The following is a 21,271-nucleotide window of genomic DNA, read 5'->3' as shown; positions in this document are numbered from 1 at the left end:
TTGTGACAGAGGGTAATAGGAGATGTCCCCTAACGCACTGGTATGTTTACTTTTGTGCGATTTTAACAATACAGATTCTCTTTAATCAGTATACAATTAGCCCCTAGGAAAGTTGATGGCTGGGTAATCAAACCTTAGCACATACACCATACAGGGCTGTGGTGTCGGGACAAAAATCTTCCAACTCCGACGGTTTATGAAACCACGACTCCGACTCCAACTCAGACTCCTGGTTCCCAAAATGGCTCTGACTCCATGACTCAGACTCCTTAGCCTAATACTTAACAGGGCTGTGGATTTTGTACAAAAATCATCCGACTCAGACTCCCCAGTTTATGAAATCAACGACTCCGACTCCGGGTGCCCAAAATTGTGCGACTCCGACTCCTCCTCCACAGCCCTGATACCATATACCATGTTTCCCCGAAAATAAGACAAGTGTCATATATTCATTTTTGCTCCAAATGTTGTGCTAGGGCTTATTTTCATTGGGTGTCTTATATTTCTATAAACACACAAGTTCCTGTGCTGTGCGTCCTCCTGCCTTCCCCACTGTGTTGCCTCTTCCTCTGCTGGATCCACCTAGTGTGCCCCTTTACCTTTAGTGTCCTCCTGGTGTCCCCCTCTGTACCCGTGTCCTCCTCTATCCCCTGGCCTCCTGTGTCCCATGTAACCCTATGTCCTCCGATGTCCCCCTGCATCCTCCTCTTACCCCTAGCTCCATATCACACTGTGCTCTGTGTGCTGCGATGTCTCACTAATCCTCTTCATCCCCCCAGCTCCTACTGGAGCCGATGATCTCGGCTCTGTTATTGGGCCATTCACTGCACTCACCGAGTAGCAGCAAGTGCACGGATTGGCCCAATGACATAGGCTTGGTCCTGCCCGTGAGACCATCGGCTCATGTAGAAACACCATACTAAGTTGCCATACTTTTTGCCCTTACTGCAGCTATGGCTTACTTTCAGGAGAAGGCTTATATTTTGAGCATGCCCGAAATTCCTGCTAGGGCTTACTTTCGGAGTATGTCTTAATTTCAGGGAAAGAGGGTATACACACAAATATTTAGATACATTTGGCAGGGGTTAAATGTTGCAGGTGGTGGTACACCCCGATAAAAATCATTTTATTTCAGAAAAGGAGCGCAATACAATTCATTTAAGGTGATGTCACAGCAGACTAGGCCGTAGGGAGGGAATACCCTGGGGGGCTCTATGGCTGGTCAGCACAAGAGAAAATCCTCAAATAATGGGAAAAGTTTTTTGATGTGGTAATGTACATGGAGTAATAGCTGGGTTAATCCCATCAAACGGGCTGAACTCCTAGTGACATTTTACAAAGGAGAATCGTTGCTGCTCTATTTGTGACATGCGTGTCCATCCTCTGGAAGACCCATGCTGTCAGGGTAACCATCTCCCAGGTAACCAAAGGAAGCCAGCATCACATCTGACATAAGGCTTGCCACCATCAAGGCACAGGCAGAGACGGACACACACAACAACAAAGTATAAACACGTGCAAGGTAAACAGAAGAAAAACCACAAATAATGCAATGAAACCGAAGTATGCACTGCCTGATGCTGTACAAACATATTGCAGCCTTTACCCCTCCTGCCTGCTGGGTGAAAATCAACCAGAGATGCCCCTTCTCTCACGTTCCATCAATAAACGTCAAAATGAACGCATCTTTTCAAATGGGCTTGTTCTGGTTAACAAATCAATGGCAGGTTCAAAGTGTTTGAAGGAACACTTGAAGAATCGGTCCCATTATTTTACAGGTATTCCCCGACTTACGAACGACCCACCAATACGAACGGCATGGATTCTGTGTTTCCATGGGAACAAGTCAAAAACAAAATTTTCAAAAATTGGACTTCAAGTTTGAGAAAATCGATTTTAAAAAATTCAAAGAAAAAAATGGCTTTTAAGCTTGTATAAGCAGGTACCTGCTTATACAAGTTTAAAAGCCATTTTTTTCTTTGAATTTTTTAAAATGGGGACACTGGAGGCACAGAGGAGGTACAGGAGACAGAGATGGTACAGTGTTTTGATTTAAGAACAGATTCAGGTTAAGAACAAACCTACAGTCCCCATCTCGTTCATTAACCGGAAACTACCTGTATAAATGGTGGAAGGATGAATGGTTATTCCCATACATCAAGGGGACCAGGGTAACATCCAACTCATAACTGTTTTACGAGATAAAGATTTAAAAAATCCAGGATTTGTTAAAAATCCAGCATAAAGATTAGAGAAATCAAGGATGCACGTTAAAAATAAAAATTAAATCCGGAAGCAATGGAGGAAGGAGCTAGTGACGTTTATAACTTCTTTTTGTTATTACTGTTCCAATCTTCAATCAGCCCTCAATATGCTACATGGGCATCGCGGTGGCGTAGTGGTTAGCACTCGCCTTGTAGCGCTGGGTCCCTGGTTCGAATCCTTGCCAGGGCACTATCTGCATGGAGTTTGTATGTTCTTCCCATGTCTGTGTTGGTTTCCTCCGGGCACTCTGGTTTCCTCCCACATCCCAAATACATACATACATACATAAAAACATGAACTGGGCAAGTGTGGGCCAAAGAAGATGTGGTGCAAAGGCCACTGACTACTTGTTGGTCACAGCCTGAACTGGCACAGATTGTGGGGAGACGGAGCACAACTCAGGCAGCAGTCCTGGTCTGGATACATTAAGGTGCCATGTAAGGTCTCAATTTAATCATTTTTTTTATTTCCAACCTGTCGAAAACCTGTCGGTCCTGTCAGATTTCTTCTACCCACTGTAAGGGACCGCAAAATAGGAAAAAAGCATTTTACTCTGGAAGAAATGTACTTCTTATTTGTATGTGAAAATTTTTCACGCGATCGTGGTGCTTTAAAGTTACCTTGAGGTCAGTTTTACAGATCTAACCATAGCTCCGCCCCATCGCAACACCAAAAACTACATTTATATAACCCTGTAGCAGAGTGCGGCAACAGTGTCATACACCACGCCACCCTGAAGGGGAAATTTGGGGGCACAGCGGAACCCACTATCAGCAATACCCTGTGCTCTTTTTTCCAGTTAGGCACCACCAGGGAAGGGTTCAGTGGGAGAGTAGGGTTAGGTTTAGCCATAGTAAAATATCGGTAAACATTACTGATATTTTACCATCAGAATTCTGCAGTAGAATATCACTAATTAAAGCACTATTCCACTAGCAGCAAAACCTTGCACCCTTTTTTCCAGGTGCCTTTTTTTTATGTATGCATCCCCAGCAGGCAGCACGCTCTAGAACCGGACTGCACTGGAAACAAAAGCTTCTTCACTTCCTCTATACGCTGTCCTTGAGCAGAGAGTTTTCAAATACTTCCTACTTTTCCTGGACGTGGTCTATAACAAATTCAGCCGGCACAATCTTTTCACTTTCAAGGATAAGCAAGTTTTCACAGAGCCGATATCCCGCTGGCTGCACAAATCTGCCGAAAATTACCGACGGCCTACCCTGCGCTAATCTGGCTTGGGGCGAATGCTCGGTACAATATTTTGGCACGTCCAGAAACACTGACGGCTTTAACAACCACTTTCTCCCTCGCTAAGTGGAGGCCGCACAATGGCCGGAGATGTACTGTCCATTGAGGTAACAGTGCCAGTGATTACACATCAGGTGGGGGCAAGACAATCCCTGCAGGCGCTTTAATGAGCAATCTTGGCATGTAAAGGGATGGAATTGCCCCCCTACTAAGCCTGCCTCTTATGGAGATAGGGGAGCATCTGTTGCTCTGATGGAGGAAGAGTCCCCCCTCCTCCCCTCACCCCTCTGCTCAGCACTTAAACATGACAGGAAATCAGATGAAAGGAGGAAGCAGCCAGAGTGGAGTGTGGAGCTTTCTGAATGGTGCTGCAGCTGGCGGTTACACTGAACATCACTTACAGGCTCTGCAGGGTGCACAAAACTGCAACTCAGAAGCCAGGATAGGATCTTAAAGGGAACTTCGAGTGAGAGGAATACAGAGGCTGCCATCTCCATTCTCTAATAAGCCATGCCAGATGCTTGACTTCTGGGTTAATGCTCTGTCTCTAATATTATAAATCACTGACCCAGAATGAGTATGGGGATCAGATGCTCTGACTTTGGTCTGCCTGGGGATGATGCAAAAACTACTATTATGATTAAAGTCAACTATAACTAAAGCCATAAGCGCAGTATGATAGCCAGGCAACTGGCATTGTTTAACCTTTTCTGGACCACGCTAGTTGAAATCTACAGTCTGCTGGTGGCTGCAGTCCCACTGATCAGTCAGCTGATTTCATTGGCTCCAGACTCTGATCATTGTCAGCCAATCCCATTCGCTTACATTGATGGGCAGGGTCACCGGCCTAACAGAGGGTTAAAGAGGAACTGTTATGAAAATAACATCATTAATAAAATTGCTTTTTGTTTACAGATTATTTAGTCAGTATTTGCCCATAATAAAATCATTCCTCTCTCTGGTTTACTTTGTGAAATTTATCACAGGTGGAGACATCTTTAGTTCTTCCAGGTGATCTAGACAGACTGATCATCGGCCTACTGACATTTAAATCCCTGAATAATTTAGGCCCTGGATACATGAAAGATATGTTGCAGCTGCGTAGCAATCCCCGCATTCTCAGATCAACAGGTTCTAATAATCTAGTCATACCCAGAGTCCACTTGGAAACTTTTGGTCCCAGAGCCTTCTGTCATGCTGCCCCTACGTTTTGGAACTCCTTACCTCAACAGATCAGGACAGCTCCATCCCTGGACGTGTTTAAATCCAGACTGAAAACCCACCTGTTCAGTTTGGCATTTGCAGAAATATAACTTTTGTTGTGTGAATACTTCATCCTACTAATTACTGAATCTGAGAGAGCCTAAGCGCTTTGAGTCCTATGGGAGAAAAGCGCTATAGAAATGTTATTGTATTGTATTGTATTGTATTACTGAGAGTCCTATCTCCTAGGGAGATATCGCTTGCTTGGCAGTTGGAAAAAGCAGTTATTTCCCACAATGCAAAGACCATGTCAGGACCATGGTAATGACATCATACTGTGGGAGGGGTTTCACCACAATATCAGCCATACAGACCCCCATGAGGATCTATTTGAAAAAAAAGTAAAAGTTTCTCATGGTAAAGGGGGTACCAGCTACTGATTGAGATGAAGCTCAATTCTGGGTTGAAGTTCCTCTTTAAGGCCTCTTCTCCACAGACTGTTTATAGGCAATGAAATGAATCTTAAACTCTCAAAACTGCTCACTGCTGCCTGGTAACTCTTTGCTGAGCACACAGCTCAACAGTCCATGGAAAAGAGGCTTAAAAGGGAATGAAGACTGCAGCCTGGACATTCTTCTCACTTCACGTTCCCTTTAATGCCGCTGTCTGAACAATGCATTCAAGAAGCGAGTCCAATTCCAGGCATAGTTTTTATACGGATTTAGTAGAACTACATTATGAATTAAATAAAAAATTTGTAAGGTGAGTTTTGTCATTTCTAGATTCTAAACTGCTCCTCAGCTACCTTAATCTGCCTGCTCACTACACTCTGCTTCCAAAGTCTGTCTGAAACCATCATTTTCGTAATTTGAGGTCTGCAAAACTTGCAAAGAGAGTACAATAGTGTCAGGACAATGGTCATGACATCATACTGTGGGAGGGGTTTCACCACAATATCAGTGATACAGACCCCCGTGAGGTCTGTATGGCTATCCACCACTACACTATCATTGTACTACCTCTTAGGCCTGAAAGATAAATCAAATTTAAACCGAAATCGCGATCACCAAGATCACAATTTCGGATTCATCAAAGCTGCAATTATCGCGATCACGTCATTTCCACATGGGGGAAGTTTGAAGAAGTGGCTTCAAACTTCCCCAAAGTCCCAGCACGTGCGGCTCGCAGCATTGGACATACCTTCCGCACGAGTCCAACGCTGTCCGTCCTCTATCTCCGTCTGCCGGCTCTTGTGTTTGGCAAAACTCTGGGTTCCTGTATGTCACATGACATACAGGAAGTATTCCATGCATTAAAGCCTGCAGGAGGCGAAGTGGATAGACGGCATCGCTGGACTCGTGCTTGAAGCTATGTCCAGAACTGATGCAGCTTGGGGGACAGGCACAGAGACCAGTTGCCTGGCAGTCCTGCTGATCTCTTTGGCTACAATAGTGGCTGAATCACACACCTGGAACAAGCATGCAGCTAATCCAGTCTGACTTCAGTCAGAGCACCTGATCTGCATGCTTGTTGAGGGGCTGTGGCTAAAAGTATTAGAGACACAGGATCAGCAGGAGAGTCAGGCAACTGGTATTATTTTAAAAGGAAAAATCCATGGGGACTTATCCGTTAGCCGGGCGCATCCGGCAGGTGGCACTAATTACTATTCCCCCTCCAGGCCGACATGGATAGTAGGGAAAGATGTAACTCTGGTGGAGTTTTGTCGCCACCTAGAGGATGCGCCCGGCTAACGGATAAGTACCAATTCATGTTCTTCTCAGTTTAGGTTCCCTTTAATGCATGCATTAGATCAGTGTGAATCCAGCCTTAAAGGACAACTGAAGTGAGAGGGATATGGAGGCTGCCATAATTATTTACTTTTAAGCAATACCAGTTGCCTGGCTGTCCTGCTGCTCAGAACACCCTGAACAAGCATGCAGCAGATCAGGTCTTTCTGACATTATAGGCAGAACTGACAAGATTAGCTGCATGCTAGTTCCTGGTATAATTCAGACACCATTGCAGCCAAATAGGCCAGCAGTGCTGCCAGGCAACTGGGTAATGTTTAACAGGAAATGGATTTGGCAGCCTCCATATTCTTCTTACTTCAGTTGTCCTTTAAAGCCAGATTTTTTTTTGTTTCATAGTGCCCTCGTGTGATTAACTCCATTCGCTGTGGCCTCTGGAGTCATTCCTTCTCATGTATGTTAGTTTCGGCAGATTATGGGTAATTAATGCCAAGCCCAGTGATGCCTTATATAGTGTACATAATGTGTAGGGCAGGTGTGTGAAGGCTCTTAAAGCTAAGAAGCCTTTAGCAATTATGGCGGATTACAACTGTCGTTCCCAGCTATATAATCTGTACTGCATACTACTAATAATACCATGCTACAAGTACTATATTGCTGCCACTGTCGTTGCTGGAGGCATTTAAGCATTTCCTGTCAGGACAGGAAACGAAAAAAAATAAATAAACCATGCAAAGAAGTTAACTGGCTTTCCTGCAAAAAAAAACGGTACAAGGCTAGGTCCCTACCACAAGCGTTCTTAGGGAAATTCCAAACCGCCCGCGTTTTCCCGAATCACATTAGTGGTGCGATTTCACTGCAATTCCCTGAGCAACTGCAATTTGGCTCTGCAGCTGCTGATGAGATTGTTCCCAAAAGGCTGCGTGCAGCAAACTGCAACTGCTCTGAGATCGCAGCGCTGCGAGTGGGACGACCCCCACTGGTGCAGCACTCTGCAGGTCGCCAGCAAATGCCAGGCGCTGCAAAGTCGCTCCTTGCTGACCCCAGGTCTAAGGCTCAGTTCTCACTACAGTAGAAGAGGGACATTTTTATGTCCATTTTGCCGCAATGAAAAACTAACAGTGAAGTGGGAAAGCAGGACTGCAACGAAACGGGAAAAGTCACATTTTACATGTGGTGCGATGCATACAATACAAAGTATCACTGCACTTGTTAACATGCACGTTATGTGGTACCCAGGGCTGTGGAGTTGGTACAAACTATCATCCGACTATGACTCAGTTTATGAAACCCCCAACTCCAACTCCAGGTACCCAAAATTGCTACGAATCCACAACAGGGTGATGGAGTGGGTACAAAACTCAACCAACTCCAACTCGGACTCCTCAGTTTGTGAATCCACTGACTGAATCCAGGTACTTAAAAATTGCTCTGAATTAACAGCCCTGGTATTACCGCACTTCATGCTGTCATGCTGTCACAGGTTCCTTTGCACCACACTGCTAACGCATCAATGCAAACTTACCAGTACAACATATTGCACTGCGATAGCAATGCGATCATATTGTCCGAGTCCGACACAATGTTTAGCATCATGATTAGCGTAGCCCAGTGGTTCCCAACCCATGTGCCGCGACACATACATGTGTCGCGACAGCTTCGGGTATGTGTCGTGGCTCTCTGAGGGGAGCAGCGCAGCGGAGGTAAAGCTGTGGGCAGCGGCAGAGAAGGGGGCCATCTCCCCCCCTTCTCTCACCTTAGGGTGCTTTGCCTTCCTCGCTCTCCCCTCCGATCTGTGTGTGCGGCGGTGTTTGGCAGCGGGCGGGACTTACCTTCCGTGTCGCTCCATGCGCCGGCCGGAAGTTCTGGTGTCGCAGCCGCTGCTCTGGTCTGGATCAGGCCAGAGTAGTGGCAAATCATCCCGCGTCGGCGACGAGACCAGACAGAGGACACGGAAGGTAAGTTCCGCCCCTCTGCCAGCCACCGCACTTCATTCCGGAGGAGAGAGCGAGGGAGGGAGAGCACCCTGAGGTGCCGCTCTCCTTCCCTCGCTCTCTCCTCCTGGAGGGGGGGGGGGGCCCTGGCTACAATATACTGGGCACATATACCTCTGGTTACATATACCGGGGACAGATACCCCTGACTACATATACTGGGGACATATACACCTGCCTACATATACTGGGGACATATACCCCTGACTACATATACTGGGGACATATACCCCTGCCTACATATACTGGGGACATATACCCCTGCCTACATATACTGGGCACATATACACCTGCCTACATATACTGGGGACATATACCCCTGCCTACATATACTGGGCACATATACCCCTGCCTACATATACTGGGGACATATACCCCTGCCTACATATACTGGGCACATATACCCCTGCCTACATATACTGGGCACATATACCCCTGCCTACATATATTGGGCACATATACCCCTGCCTACATATACTGGGCACATATACCCCTGCCTACATATACTGGGGACATATACCCCCTGACTACATATACTGGGGACATATACTCCTGACTACATATACTGGGGACATATACCCCTGCCTACATATACTGGGGACATATACACCTGCCTACATATACTGGGGACATATACCCCTGGCTACATATACTGGGCACATATACCCCTGCCTACATATACTGGGGACATATACACCTGCCTACATATACTGGGGACATATACCCCTGGCTACATATACTGGGCACATATACCCCTGCCTACATATACTGGGTACATATACCCCTGGCTACATATACTGGGGACATATACCCCTGGCTACATATACTGGGCACATATATCCGTGGCTACATATACTGGGGACATATACCCCCTGACTACATATACCGGGGACATATACACCTGCCTACATATACTGGGGACATATACCCCTGACTACATATACTGGGGACATATACTCCTGACTACATATACCGGGGACATATACCCCCTGGCTACATATACCGGGGACATATACACCTGCCTACATATACTGGGGACATATACCCCTGCCTACATATACTGGGGACATATACCCCTGCCTACATATACTGGGGACATATACCCCTGCTTACATATACTGGGGACATATACACCCTGGCTACATATACGGGGGACATATACCCCTGGCTACATATACTGGGCACATATATCCGTGGCTACATATACTGGGCACATATACCTCTGGCTACATATACTGGGCACATATACCTCTGGCTACATATACTGGGCACATATACCTCTGGCTACATATACTGGGCACATATACCTCTGGCTACATATACTGGGGACATATACCCCTGCCTACATATACTGGGGACATATACCCCTGGCTACATATACTGGGCACATATACCCCTGCCTACATATACTGGGGACATATACCCCTGCCTACATATACTGGGGACATATACCCCTGGCTACATATACTGAGCACATATACCCCTGCCTACATATACTGGGGACATATACCCCTGCCTACATATACTGGGGACATATACCCCTGCCTACATATACTGGGGACATATACCCCTGGCTACATATACTGGGCACATATACCCCTGCCTACATATACTGGGGACATATACACCTGCCTACATATACTGGGCACATATACCCCTGCCTACATATACTGGGGACATATACACCTGCCTACATATACTGGGGACATATACCCCTGGCTACATATACCCCTGCCTACATATACTGGGGACATATACCCCTGGCTACATATACTGGGCACATATATCCGTGGCTACATATACTGGGGACATATACCCCCTGCCTACATATACTGGGGACATATACACCTGCCTACATATACTGGAGACATATACCCCTGGCTACATATACTGGGCACATATACCCCTGCCTACATATACTGGGGACATATACCCCTGCCTACATATACTGGGGACATATACCCCTGGCTACATATACTGAGCACATATACCCCTGCCTACATATACTGGGGACATATACCCCTGCCTACATATACTGGGGACATATACCCCTGCCTACATATACTGGGGACATATACCCCTGGCTACATATACTGGGGACATATACCCCTGCCTACATATACTGGGGACATATACCCCTGGCTACATATACTGGGCACATATACCCCTGCCTACATATACTGGGGACATATACACCTGCCTACATATACTGGGGACATATACCCCTGGCTACATATACCCCTGCCTACATATACTGGGGACATATACCCCTGGCTACATATACTGGGCACATATATCCGTGGCTACATATACTGGGGACATATACCCCCTGACTACATATACCGGGGACATATACACCTTCCTACATATACTGGGGACATATACCCCTGACTACATATACTGGGGACATATACTCCTGACTACATATACTGGGGACATATACCCCCTGGCTACATATACCGGGGACATATACACCTGCCTACATATACCGGGGACATATACCCCTGCCTACATATACTGGGGACATATACCCCTGCCTACATATACTGGGGACATATACCCCTGCCTACATATACTGGGGACATATACCCCTGCCTACATATACTGGGGACATATACCCCTGCCTACATATACTGGGGACATATACCCCTGCCTACATATACTGGGGACATATACCCCTGCCTACATATACTGGGGACATATACCCCTGCCTACATATACTGGGGACATATACACCCTGGCTACATATACGGGGGACATATACCCCTTGCTACATATACTGGGCACATATACCTCTGGCTACATATACTGGGCACATATACCTCTGGCTACATATACTGGGCACATATACCTCTGGCTACATATACTGGGCACATATACCTCTGGCTACATATACTGGGGACATATACCCCTGGCTACATATACTGGGCATATATACCTCTGGCTACATATACTAGGCACATATACACCTGCCTACATATACTGGGCACATATACCCCTGGCTACATATACTGGGCACATATATCCCTGGCTACATATACTGGGGACAACTGGCTTTTTGTCATTATGTGCATTTACTGGTGAAAACTGTCTCATTATGTGCATTTACTGGTGAAAAGCTGTCTCTTATTATGTGCATTTACTGGGGAAATGCTGTCTCTCATTACGTGCATTTACTGGTGAAAGGCTGTCTGTCATTACCTGCATTTACTGGTGAAACGCTGTCTCTTATGTGCATTTAGTGGGGAAACGCTGTCTCTCATTACATGCATTTAGTCTACGTGTCACGGAGATCTGAACGTTTGGTTTGATGTGTCACGACTCCAAAAAGGTTGGGAACCACTGGCGTAGCCTAATATATTGGAAATCACCGGCTAAAAGCTAGTATGCAGCTCAGGTGATTTGCCCACACTATCGCCATTCTTGTATTCATTTCTAATTGTGACAAGGCAGAGGAGCAACTGGCATTTTGTGGAAAGCAGTAACTGAACAAAGCCATATTTCCCTCACTGTAGGTTTCGACTAAAGGAAAACTGAAGTTAAAGGGATATGGAGGTTGCCATATTTGTTTCCTTTTAAAGCAGGACTGAAGATTAGCTTAAAGAGGAACTCCAGTGAAAATAATGTAATAAAAAAAGTGCTTCATTTTTACAATAATTATGTATTAATGATTTAGTCAGTGTTTGCCCATTGTAAAATCTTTTTAATTCCCTGATTTACATTCTGACATTTATTACATGGTAACATTTTTACTGTTGGCAGATGATGTAGCTGCTGCATGCTTTTTTGGCAGTTGGGAACAGCTGTAAACAGCTATTTCCCACAATGCAGCAAAGTTCACAGACAGGAAACTGCCAAGAGTACATGCTCAGAGCTTCTTGTGGGAGGGGTTTCACCACAATATCAGCCATACAGCGCCCCCTGATGGTCTGTTTGTGAGAAGGAATAGATTTCTCATGTAAAAGGGGGTATCAGCTACTGATTGGGATAAAGTTCAGTTCTTAGTCAGCGTTTCTCTTTAAAAACTAACAGTTTCACTTACCTGGGGCTTCCCCAAGCCCCCAGCAGCAGTCTTGTCCCACGGGGGAAGCCCCAGGTAAGTGAAACTGATTGTTTTTAAGCTAATCTTCACTCCTGCTTTAAGCTATACCAATTACCTGGCTATCCTGCTGATCCTCTGCCTAATACTTTTAGCCATAGCCCCTGAACAAGCATGCCGCACTTCAAGTGTTTCTGACATTATTGTCAGATCTGATAAGATTAGCTGCATGCTTGTTTCTGGTGTGATTCAGACACTACTGCAGCCAAATAGATCAGCAGGGCTGCCAGGCAACTGGTATTGTTTAAGAGGAAACAAATATGGCAGCCTCCATGTTCCGCTCACTTCAGTTGTCTTTTAATGATCATCAGTATGCAGAGTAATCCAGAGAAGGATACAGCCGAGCAGGAACATATCACAAAGGCTGCAGTGAACCATGAGGCTTCTATGTAGCAGAATGAATCATTGTGCCCGAGTGTCACCACTGATTACTCCTCACGGGAGGGGAGCGAGGTGTCCTCACATAGGCCATGGTGCGGTTATGTTGGCAGAGATCCTAAACCAATGCACCTCCCACGCTAATGGCAGATAGGAACTGCTCTTGTTACGCTGATACTGGCAGAGAGCCCAGATGATGCCCCTCCTCATTCCAATCAAGATAAAAATACATCCAGCATGTGTATAATAAAAAAATCCTATAAATGTGAAAACTAAGGATGAAGCAATATACAGCTCTGTGACTTCAGAATACAAATCCCTGCATGTGCCCCACAGCAGCAGCAGCACCAGCAGCATATATTCAGCTACTCCCAGGCAAGATAAAGAGGGAGGAGGAACCACGTACATAGCATAAGCATTAGTAAACTGCATGAACTTTGTTTGACACCAAAGTCTTACATTTCACTAATACAAGCCTTAAATTACTACTCTGAGTTTCTGTAGGAATGTTCTACTTCCGCTATCTGCCTCTCCTCTCCTGATATACTCTGCGCTGCTGGATGACTCTGCTCCTTCCACTATCTACCTTCCCTCTCCCGATATACTCTGTGTTGCTGGAGGACTCTGCTCCTTCCACTATCTATCTCTCCTCTCCTGATATACTCTGTGCTGCTGGAGGACTCTGCTCCTTCCACTATCTGCCTCTCCTCTCCTGATATACTCTGTGCTGCTGGAGGACTCTGCTCCTTCCTCTATCTACCTCTCCTCTCCTGATATACTCTGTGCTGCTGGAGGACTCTGCTCCCTCCACTATCTACCTCTCCTCTCCTGATATACTCTGTGCTGCTGGAGGACTCTGCTCCTTCCTCTATCTACCTCTCCTCTCCTGATATACTCTGTGCTGCTGGAGGACTCTGCTCCTTCCACTATCTACCTCTCCTCTCCTGATATACTCTGTGCTGCTGGAGGACTCTGCTCCTTTCACTATCTACCTCTCCTCTCCTGATATACTCTGTGCTGCTAAAGGACTCTGCTCCTTCCACTATCTACCTCTCCTCTCCTGATATACTCTGTGCTGCTGAAGGACTCTGCTCCTTCCACTATCTACCTCTCCTCTCCTGATATGCCCTGTGCTGCTGGAGGACTCTGCTCCTTTCACTATCTACCTCTCCTCTCCTGATATACTCTGTGCTGCTGAAGGACTCTGCTCCTTCCACTATCTACCTCTCCTCTCCTGATATACTCTGTGCTGCTGGAGGACTCTGCTCCCTCCACTATCTACCTCTCCTCTCCTGATATACTCTGTGCTGCTGGAGGACTCTTCTCCTTCCACTATCTACCTCTCCTCTCCTGCTATACTCTGTGCTGCTGGAGGACTCTGCTCCTTCCTCTATCTACCTCTCATCTCCTGATATACTCTGTGCTGCTGGAGGACTCTGCTCCTTCCACTATCTACCTCTCATCTCCTGATATACTCTGTGCTGCTGGAGGACTCTGCTCCTTCCTCTATCTACCTCTCATCTCCTGATATACTCTGTGCTGCTGGAGGACTCTGCTTCTTCCACTATCTACCTCTCCTCTCCTGATATAATCTGTGCTGCTGGAGGTCCCAGGAATGTAAGCAATCCAACAAGAGTGATCCATATCTTAACTTTGATCTGACACACTCTGTGCTGCTGGAGGAGAACTGCACAGTGGACTATGATCTTAGAAAATCACGAAGCATTAGCATCTTCTGGGTGGAAGGTCACATGTTTTGCAGAACGCAGAGAGCAACACATTTCCGATCAATCCTTTTAAAATCAGATTTCACTGATCAGTCGCCATCAGTCAAACTCTCCACAACTGTCAGGAGCAGAAATCTGCTGGAATTCACTGTAAAAATTCAGCAAGCCACAGCAGAACTTGACACCAGTGGCCAAGTCACTAAGAGAGGCATCATGTATGCAAATCTACCTGGGCTGCTACTTCCATCAATACCAAGCCAAGATCGAATAAACACAACCTGAGCTGGAAAAAATAAGCCTAAAGACGAGAATAACGTGTAAAGTGGAATTAAAGAAAAACCGTAACCAAGAATTGAACTTTATCCCAACCAGTAGCTGATACCCCCTTTCCCATGATAAATCTTTTCCTTTTCATAAATAGATCATCAGGGATGTCTGTATGGCTGATATTGTGGTGAAACCCCTCCCACAGTGTGATGTCTGACATCACACTGTGGGAGCTTTGTTGCATTGTGGGAAAGAACAGCTGTTTATAACTGCCAAAAAAGCAAGCAGCATCTCCTTCCACTGACATCACCTGCCTTATTGTAAAATGGAAGCACTTTTTTTTATATAATTGTACATTATTTTCACAGGAGTTTATCTTTAAAGAATACCAGAGCTGACAAATTGAAAAACATGGGGAGCAGTCATGTATAGGAAACTGTCCTCATGCCCACCGCTCTTCCATTCCCCGTCCCCTTCTCCCCCCCCCCCCCCCCCCCCTGTAATAATTGGCATCAAGTTGGTAAACAGTGTTTCCCTATTGTTCCCACTGCCAGGAAAAGAAAGACTCATGAGTTCACACTGAAGTTCGTAGTATGGCCAGCTCTGCAGCTATACAAAAGCCGTGCACATCTCTCCTCAACCACCCTGCCTGCAATAACAAAGCATATTTCAGTGTGTTTTATTTTGATTGGTCCATGTCCAAGCTGCATACATTTACATAAAATAATCATAAAATGTATAACATTAGCATGTCTTCTGCCATCCCTAGTGTAAATGCTGCACAGCATTGGCTGGCTGGCTGGGCTTACACTTCCTGTTTCCAGTGAATAGTGACACATTTGCAGGATATTATTCAGTTCTGATATTCTGATAAAGAGGAACCGCCACACACAGAAACAAAACGCCAAATCCTCTGCGCTCTGATACACGCTCCGCTTTTACACATCTGTGTGTTACAGAGCAGGCTCTAATTACACTCTAATTAAAGCCAGGATCAGTGGGGAGGCTGTGCAGGAATGCGAGTGTTTTTCATTCAATCCCAAACAATTCCGTGCTGATGCAGAATGAGAAGAGCTGTTGACATTTTAGATACCAGATATTCCGTGTGAGCTGACCTCAGTCTGTTATGGAGTTCCAGCACTCTGTCCTGCACTTGGCTATACACTAATCTGGGGAAGGTTAAAAGGAACTTAAACTGCGAGGGATATAAATGTTTCCTTTTAAGCAATACCAGTTGCCTGACTCTCCTACTGATCTCTGGCTGTAGTAGATGCTGAATCACACACCTGAAACAAGCATGCAGCTAATCCAGTCTGACTTCAGTCAGAGCACCTGATCTGCATGCTTGTTCATGGGCTGTGGCTGAAAGGATTGTGCACTGGCGGGCCACGGATCAGACCTGGTGCAAGAGTCCAGCTCAGCAACCCCCTTGCTGTTGTGTGTAATTTGAGCCGTCATGCTGTCTGTCAACTCTGAGCGAATACGTAAACAAGGGAGGTTAACCTTTTCTGTGCTCCCAGGATACCAGGAAGTAAAACACTGCAGAATCTCTGTAGGAGCTCTATAAGCTGTAACAAGTAAATGTTTTTTCTTTAAAGGTTATTATGCTGTTGCTTATCTTTTAGAGCAGAGAGGAAGTCCTGAGCTAAGGTCTGCTTTTAACAAGGGCTGTGGAGTCTGTACAAAAATCATCCGACTCCAACTCCTCAGTTTATGAAATCACTGACTCCGACTCCAGGCCCGTTTCCACTCGTGCGAATCTGCATGCGTTTTCTGCATGCAGATTCACATAACCAATACAAGTGGATGGGCCTGTTTCCACTTGTCAGAAATCCTGTGCGGTTTCGTGTGCAGGAAAAATCTGCACGGCAGAGCCATCAGAATTCGCATACAATTTTACCGCCAATTCGTGGGCGTTTTCGCATAAAATCAATGTAAAAGCACACAGGCACTGATATGGTTAAATTCGCATACTCACTAACATATGCAAAACCGGCCACGAATTTGCGGTAAAATTTGCATCCGCATGCAAATTCGTTTTGCGTTTTCCGCGACTAATTCGCACCGCACAAGTGGAAACTGGCCCGGAGGGTACCCAAAATAGCTCCAACTCCTTAGTCTAATACTTACCAGGGCTGTGGATCATCCAACTCCTGACTCTGACTCCTCAGTTTATAAAAAAAACAACGACTCCAGGTACCCAAAATTGCTCCGACTCCTCAACTCCGACTGCTTTTAAGGACAAATCACTTAGGCACACAATTTTTTCTATGAACAATGTGGTATTTTTTTATTTTATTTTTTTGCGAAACAAAGAAAAGGATGTACTCCTCTCCTTCTCCTTGACCAACAGCTGACTGCTCAGTCCCAGTCAATCTGAAGCACTCCCCCCTTTTGTCATGTGGGCGTACAGGGGGCGAAAGGGATTCTTTCTGTCAGTCAAAAATACACTGAATATATAACGAAGACATCTTACACAGCACTTTAGGCAGGAATTACACTAGGCAGAAACGCTAATCGGGCCGCATGTAAAAACCCATACATGTGCATTTTGAAAGTGTACAACTTGCTGCACAGTTTTCAAAAATGCATGTTTATGGAGGCACAGGGGAACGCATTTTTTCATGCGTTTTTGATCCTGATTAAAAAAAAAAATGCAACTGTATTTTACTTCATTGATTATCGAACATAATAAAAAAAACTCAAATGTGAAACACACCAAAACAAAAAAAACAACAAAAAAAGGCATGAAAAACACAAGAAACACAAACTAATAAAAAAACACAACAAAAACACAACAAAAAATGAAAACTGCACAGTACAGAGAACGCATGGTTTTCTTCTGCACTGCCTAGTGTGTTCCCAGCCTTATAAAGTATATAGTTTTGTCACTAACTGTCCCTGAGAGAGGCTAACAGTCTAATCCCTGCCATAGTCAAATGTCCACAAGGGTCACTTTTAGGGGAAAGCCAAAATAACTTTTCTGTATGTTTTGGGGATAACTGAGGAAATCAGTGTGCCCGGAGGAAACCCACACAGACACAGGGAGAACATGAAAACTCTGTGCAGACAGTGCCCTGCTTAAGACTCGATACAGGGACCCAGTGCTGCAAGGCAAACGTGCTATCCACCGTGCTGCCCTACATGATTTAATCTCATCTCTACCAAGTTCTACATATGTATGTATGTTTCAGTTCCCCTTGCTGGTCAGAAGGATATAATGTATCAGTGTCCTGGGGGAGACCATCTTGCTCTGTAAATTGCAAAGATGGCATTACCTGGATCTAGCACGGTTTCTGAGTCTAAACAGCTACTTTATACCTCTAAAGCCTGGTTGGCCAGTCTCTGACAAGAGTCTAGTGCAGTGATGGCTAACCTTGGCACTCCAAGTCCCATGAGGCATTGCAATACTCTGACAGCTCTAAGCATAACTCGGGGAGGCAGAGGCATGATGGGATTTGTAGTTTTGTCACAGGTGGCGTGCCAAGGTTAGCCATCACTGGTCTAGTGTATGTACAGTTGCCCTGATGCCTCAGTGACAGACAGCACGTGGAATCATCTTGGGGTAGTGAATTACTTCCCTGCTTGGAGCCGGGACCCCCGTCTGCCACGTGCATAAGTGTTTGTGTTATTAAATATCTTTTTTGCAGCTTCCAGTATTCAGAATCATCGGGTAAGTGATTAGGAAGTGGGGAAATGAGAGGGTAAACCTGAACGTGGTGCCCCCTGCTGGTGACATAGTCTATTATTATCCAGAGATCGTCCCGAGAGCAGGCAGAGCTGTGCTGAGTGTGCAAGGAAGGGTCTAGCTAGTACCACGAGTGTGGGAAGTGCTATCTACCATAGAGGGTCCTAAGTGGAAGAGAACCCTCCAGATGTATGTGTACCTTCCATTGCACTGGCTGTCTTTTGTCGAATAAAGTGCACATATTTTATCACCCACTTAGAGTACACCTCTTTAACCTCCTGGGGACCTCTGATAGTAAATCCTACTCCGCACTTGTGGCTTTCTAACTCTGATGCGGCGTAGGATTTACGCCACCTGCTGCTTTCGCCGCAATCATGCGCACCCGATAAGGGAGATTAAGCTGTCATATGACAGCTGACATCTCCCCTCATCAGGAGCCATCGCGATTGGCTCCTGATCACTACAATCGCCGTAGTGATCACTATTGTGCAGCGGGTAAAATGCCCTGTGTCTCCCTCCGCAGGTAAAATGCCCTGGTCCTTAAGGGAGGTTAGGCAGCCGGTCCCCAGAGTGTGCATATACAGGTTGTGGCAGTAACCTACAGGGATGTCTGCAGGTGGAGTGCATCCGTTTTGTGCCGATCTTGATTACCAGCGCTGTGACCTGTCACTACTACTGTTTACCCGTGGACGCGAGTATTTGTCCTGGTTACAGCAGCGGTGTTTCCTGAGGTTTCGAATAATTATCATCAGGTGTTGCCTCTGACCTACATTTCCATAGTCTACGATTATGTCTCACCGAACCCTCTCTACTGAATGTTGCTTCTATTCCTACTAGTTTTGGTACTGCAGACACAGGTGTGTACCATCACACTTGATTGGCTGAAGGGCTGGTTTTGGACCTGCAGTTGTCCCATCTCCATAGAAACAGAATGAGTCGCACAGCTGTAGCCTAGTGATGCATCCATCAGATCGTCCGTTGTTCAATCACATCCAGCATATCTGATCTGCTTCCGATCGAGAAAGGGATCGATTTTGAGATCACTTCTGCACAAATTTGATCCCTTTCTCTATTAGAAGCAGATAGGACTTTCAGAAATTATTGAACGATGGGAAAATTTCCGGTCAATCTGACAGGAAAACTGTATGGTGTGTACCAGGCATTGGATTGCAGGATTACTGATAAATTCCTCACTGGAGATCCTGGGGAATACAAGCAATGGTTCAGTACACGAGGACCATGACATAAAACAGTAAAACCGTCAGGCAAATTATATTTTTTGGAATTGGGAAATAAAATGGCAGCAACCGTGTCCCTGTCAACTTAAAGGACACCCGAGGCGAAAATAAACTAATGAAATAAATGATTGTAACTATCTTCCTTCTCCTAAAAATGACTATTTAAGATATTGAACAGTTTTATTTTATGTTCAAATCGTCTTTTTATGTTTTAACTGTTTTATTGGTTTTGCTCAATAACACATTCATTGAAGTATTCCAGAGCTACAATCAATAAACGATTGACCCTTTTTATCTCTTTCCTGCTCTCAGAAGCCATTTTCTGCTAGGAAAATGTTTTATAGTTGGAATTTCTTATTAGTGAGGGTCACACTGTAGCTACTTCCTGTTTGAGTCAGGACTGAGTCAGCCACTTACATACCTGATCTTTAACTCTTTCAGGCAGAGAAAGAAAAAAAAGAAACAGCATATTTATTTGTGTGCTAGGCACTGTACATATCCATGTCTATCTCATGTCACATGTCACCTCGGGTATATTTTAATTGAGAAGAATATGGAAGCTGCCATATTTATTTCCTGTTTACCTCCTGAGCGGTATGCCTGACACTGTTTCGGGCATGCCGCGTCAGGGGTTTTGCTGGCCTCTGGAGTCCGCCGCCATAAAATTATCTGTTTGTACTGATAAATAAGCGGTTAGCTAGCACTAGGCTAGCTAGTATATGTGGCCGGCACCCCCCAATCGCCCATAATCCCCCCGCTCATACATTACGCAGCCTGATTCCGGCGATTGATGCAGCCTCCCCACACAGCTTCGGTGTTCTCTATGGGAAGGATCGGGTCTGCGCATAATGTCAGAACGTCATGTACACAGAGAAGACCAGACCTGTGCGGGGAGGCTGCGCCGATCGCTGGAGCCAGGCTGGGTAATGTATGAGCGGGGGGATTCTGGGCGATTGGGTGGTGCCAGCCACATATACTAGCTAGCCAAGTGCTAGCTAACAGCTTATTTATCAGTACAAACAAAGAGTTTCATAGCGGCGGCCTCACTCAGGCTAGCAAAACATCCTGAGCGGCATAACACTCAGGAGGTTAAACAATATCAGTTGCCTGGCAGTCTCTGCTAGTCTATTTGGCTGCAGTAGTGTCTGAATCACACCAGATACAAGCATGAAGCTAATCTTGTCAGAACGGACAATGTCAGAAACGCATGCTTGTTCAGGGTCTATGGCTAAAGCTAATAGAGGCAGAGGACAAGCAGGGCTGCCAGGCACCTGGTACTGCCGAAAAGGAAATAAATATGGCAGCCTCCATATCCCTCTCACTTCAGTTGTCATTTAAAAGGAATCTAAAGCGAGAGAGATAGAAGCGGTCATATAGATTTCCTTTTAAACAATGCATGTTGCCTGGCTGTCCTGC

The 21,271-nt window shown here is 45.6% G+C and overlaps 1 protein-coding gene across 2 annotated transcripts in view; it reads right to left on the bottom strand.

The window, feature by feature from the left end:
- Positions 1 to 21,271, bottom strand: part of ATRNL1 (attractin like 1) — a 903,042-nt gene that overhangs the window by 749,665 nt on the left and 132,106 nt on the right. The gene's annotated exons all lie outside the window — the stretch shown is intronic.

This window comes from Hyperolius riggenbachi, chromosome 10 (genome assembly GCF_040937935.1).
Source record: "Hyperolius riggenbachi isolate aHypRig1 chromosome 10, aHypRig1.pri, whole genome shotgun sequence".
In the NCBI taxonomy this organism is placed as follows: Eukaryota; Metazoa; Chordata; class Amphibia; order Anura; family Hyperoliidae; genus Hyperolius; species Hyperolius riggenbachi.
The sequence above is the reverse complement of the archived record's forward strand: the minus strand, read 5'-3'. Positions and strand labels throughout refer to the sequence as shown.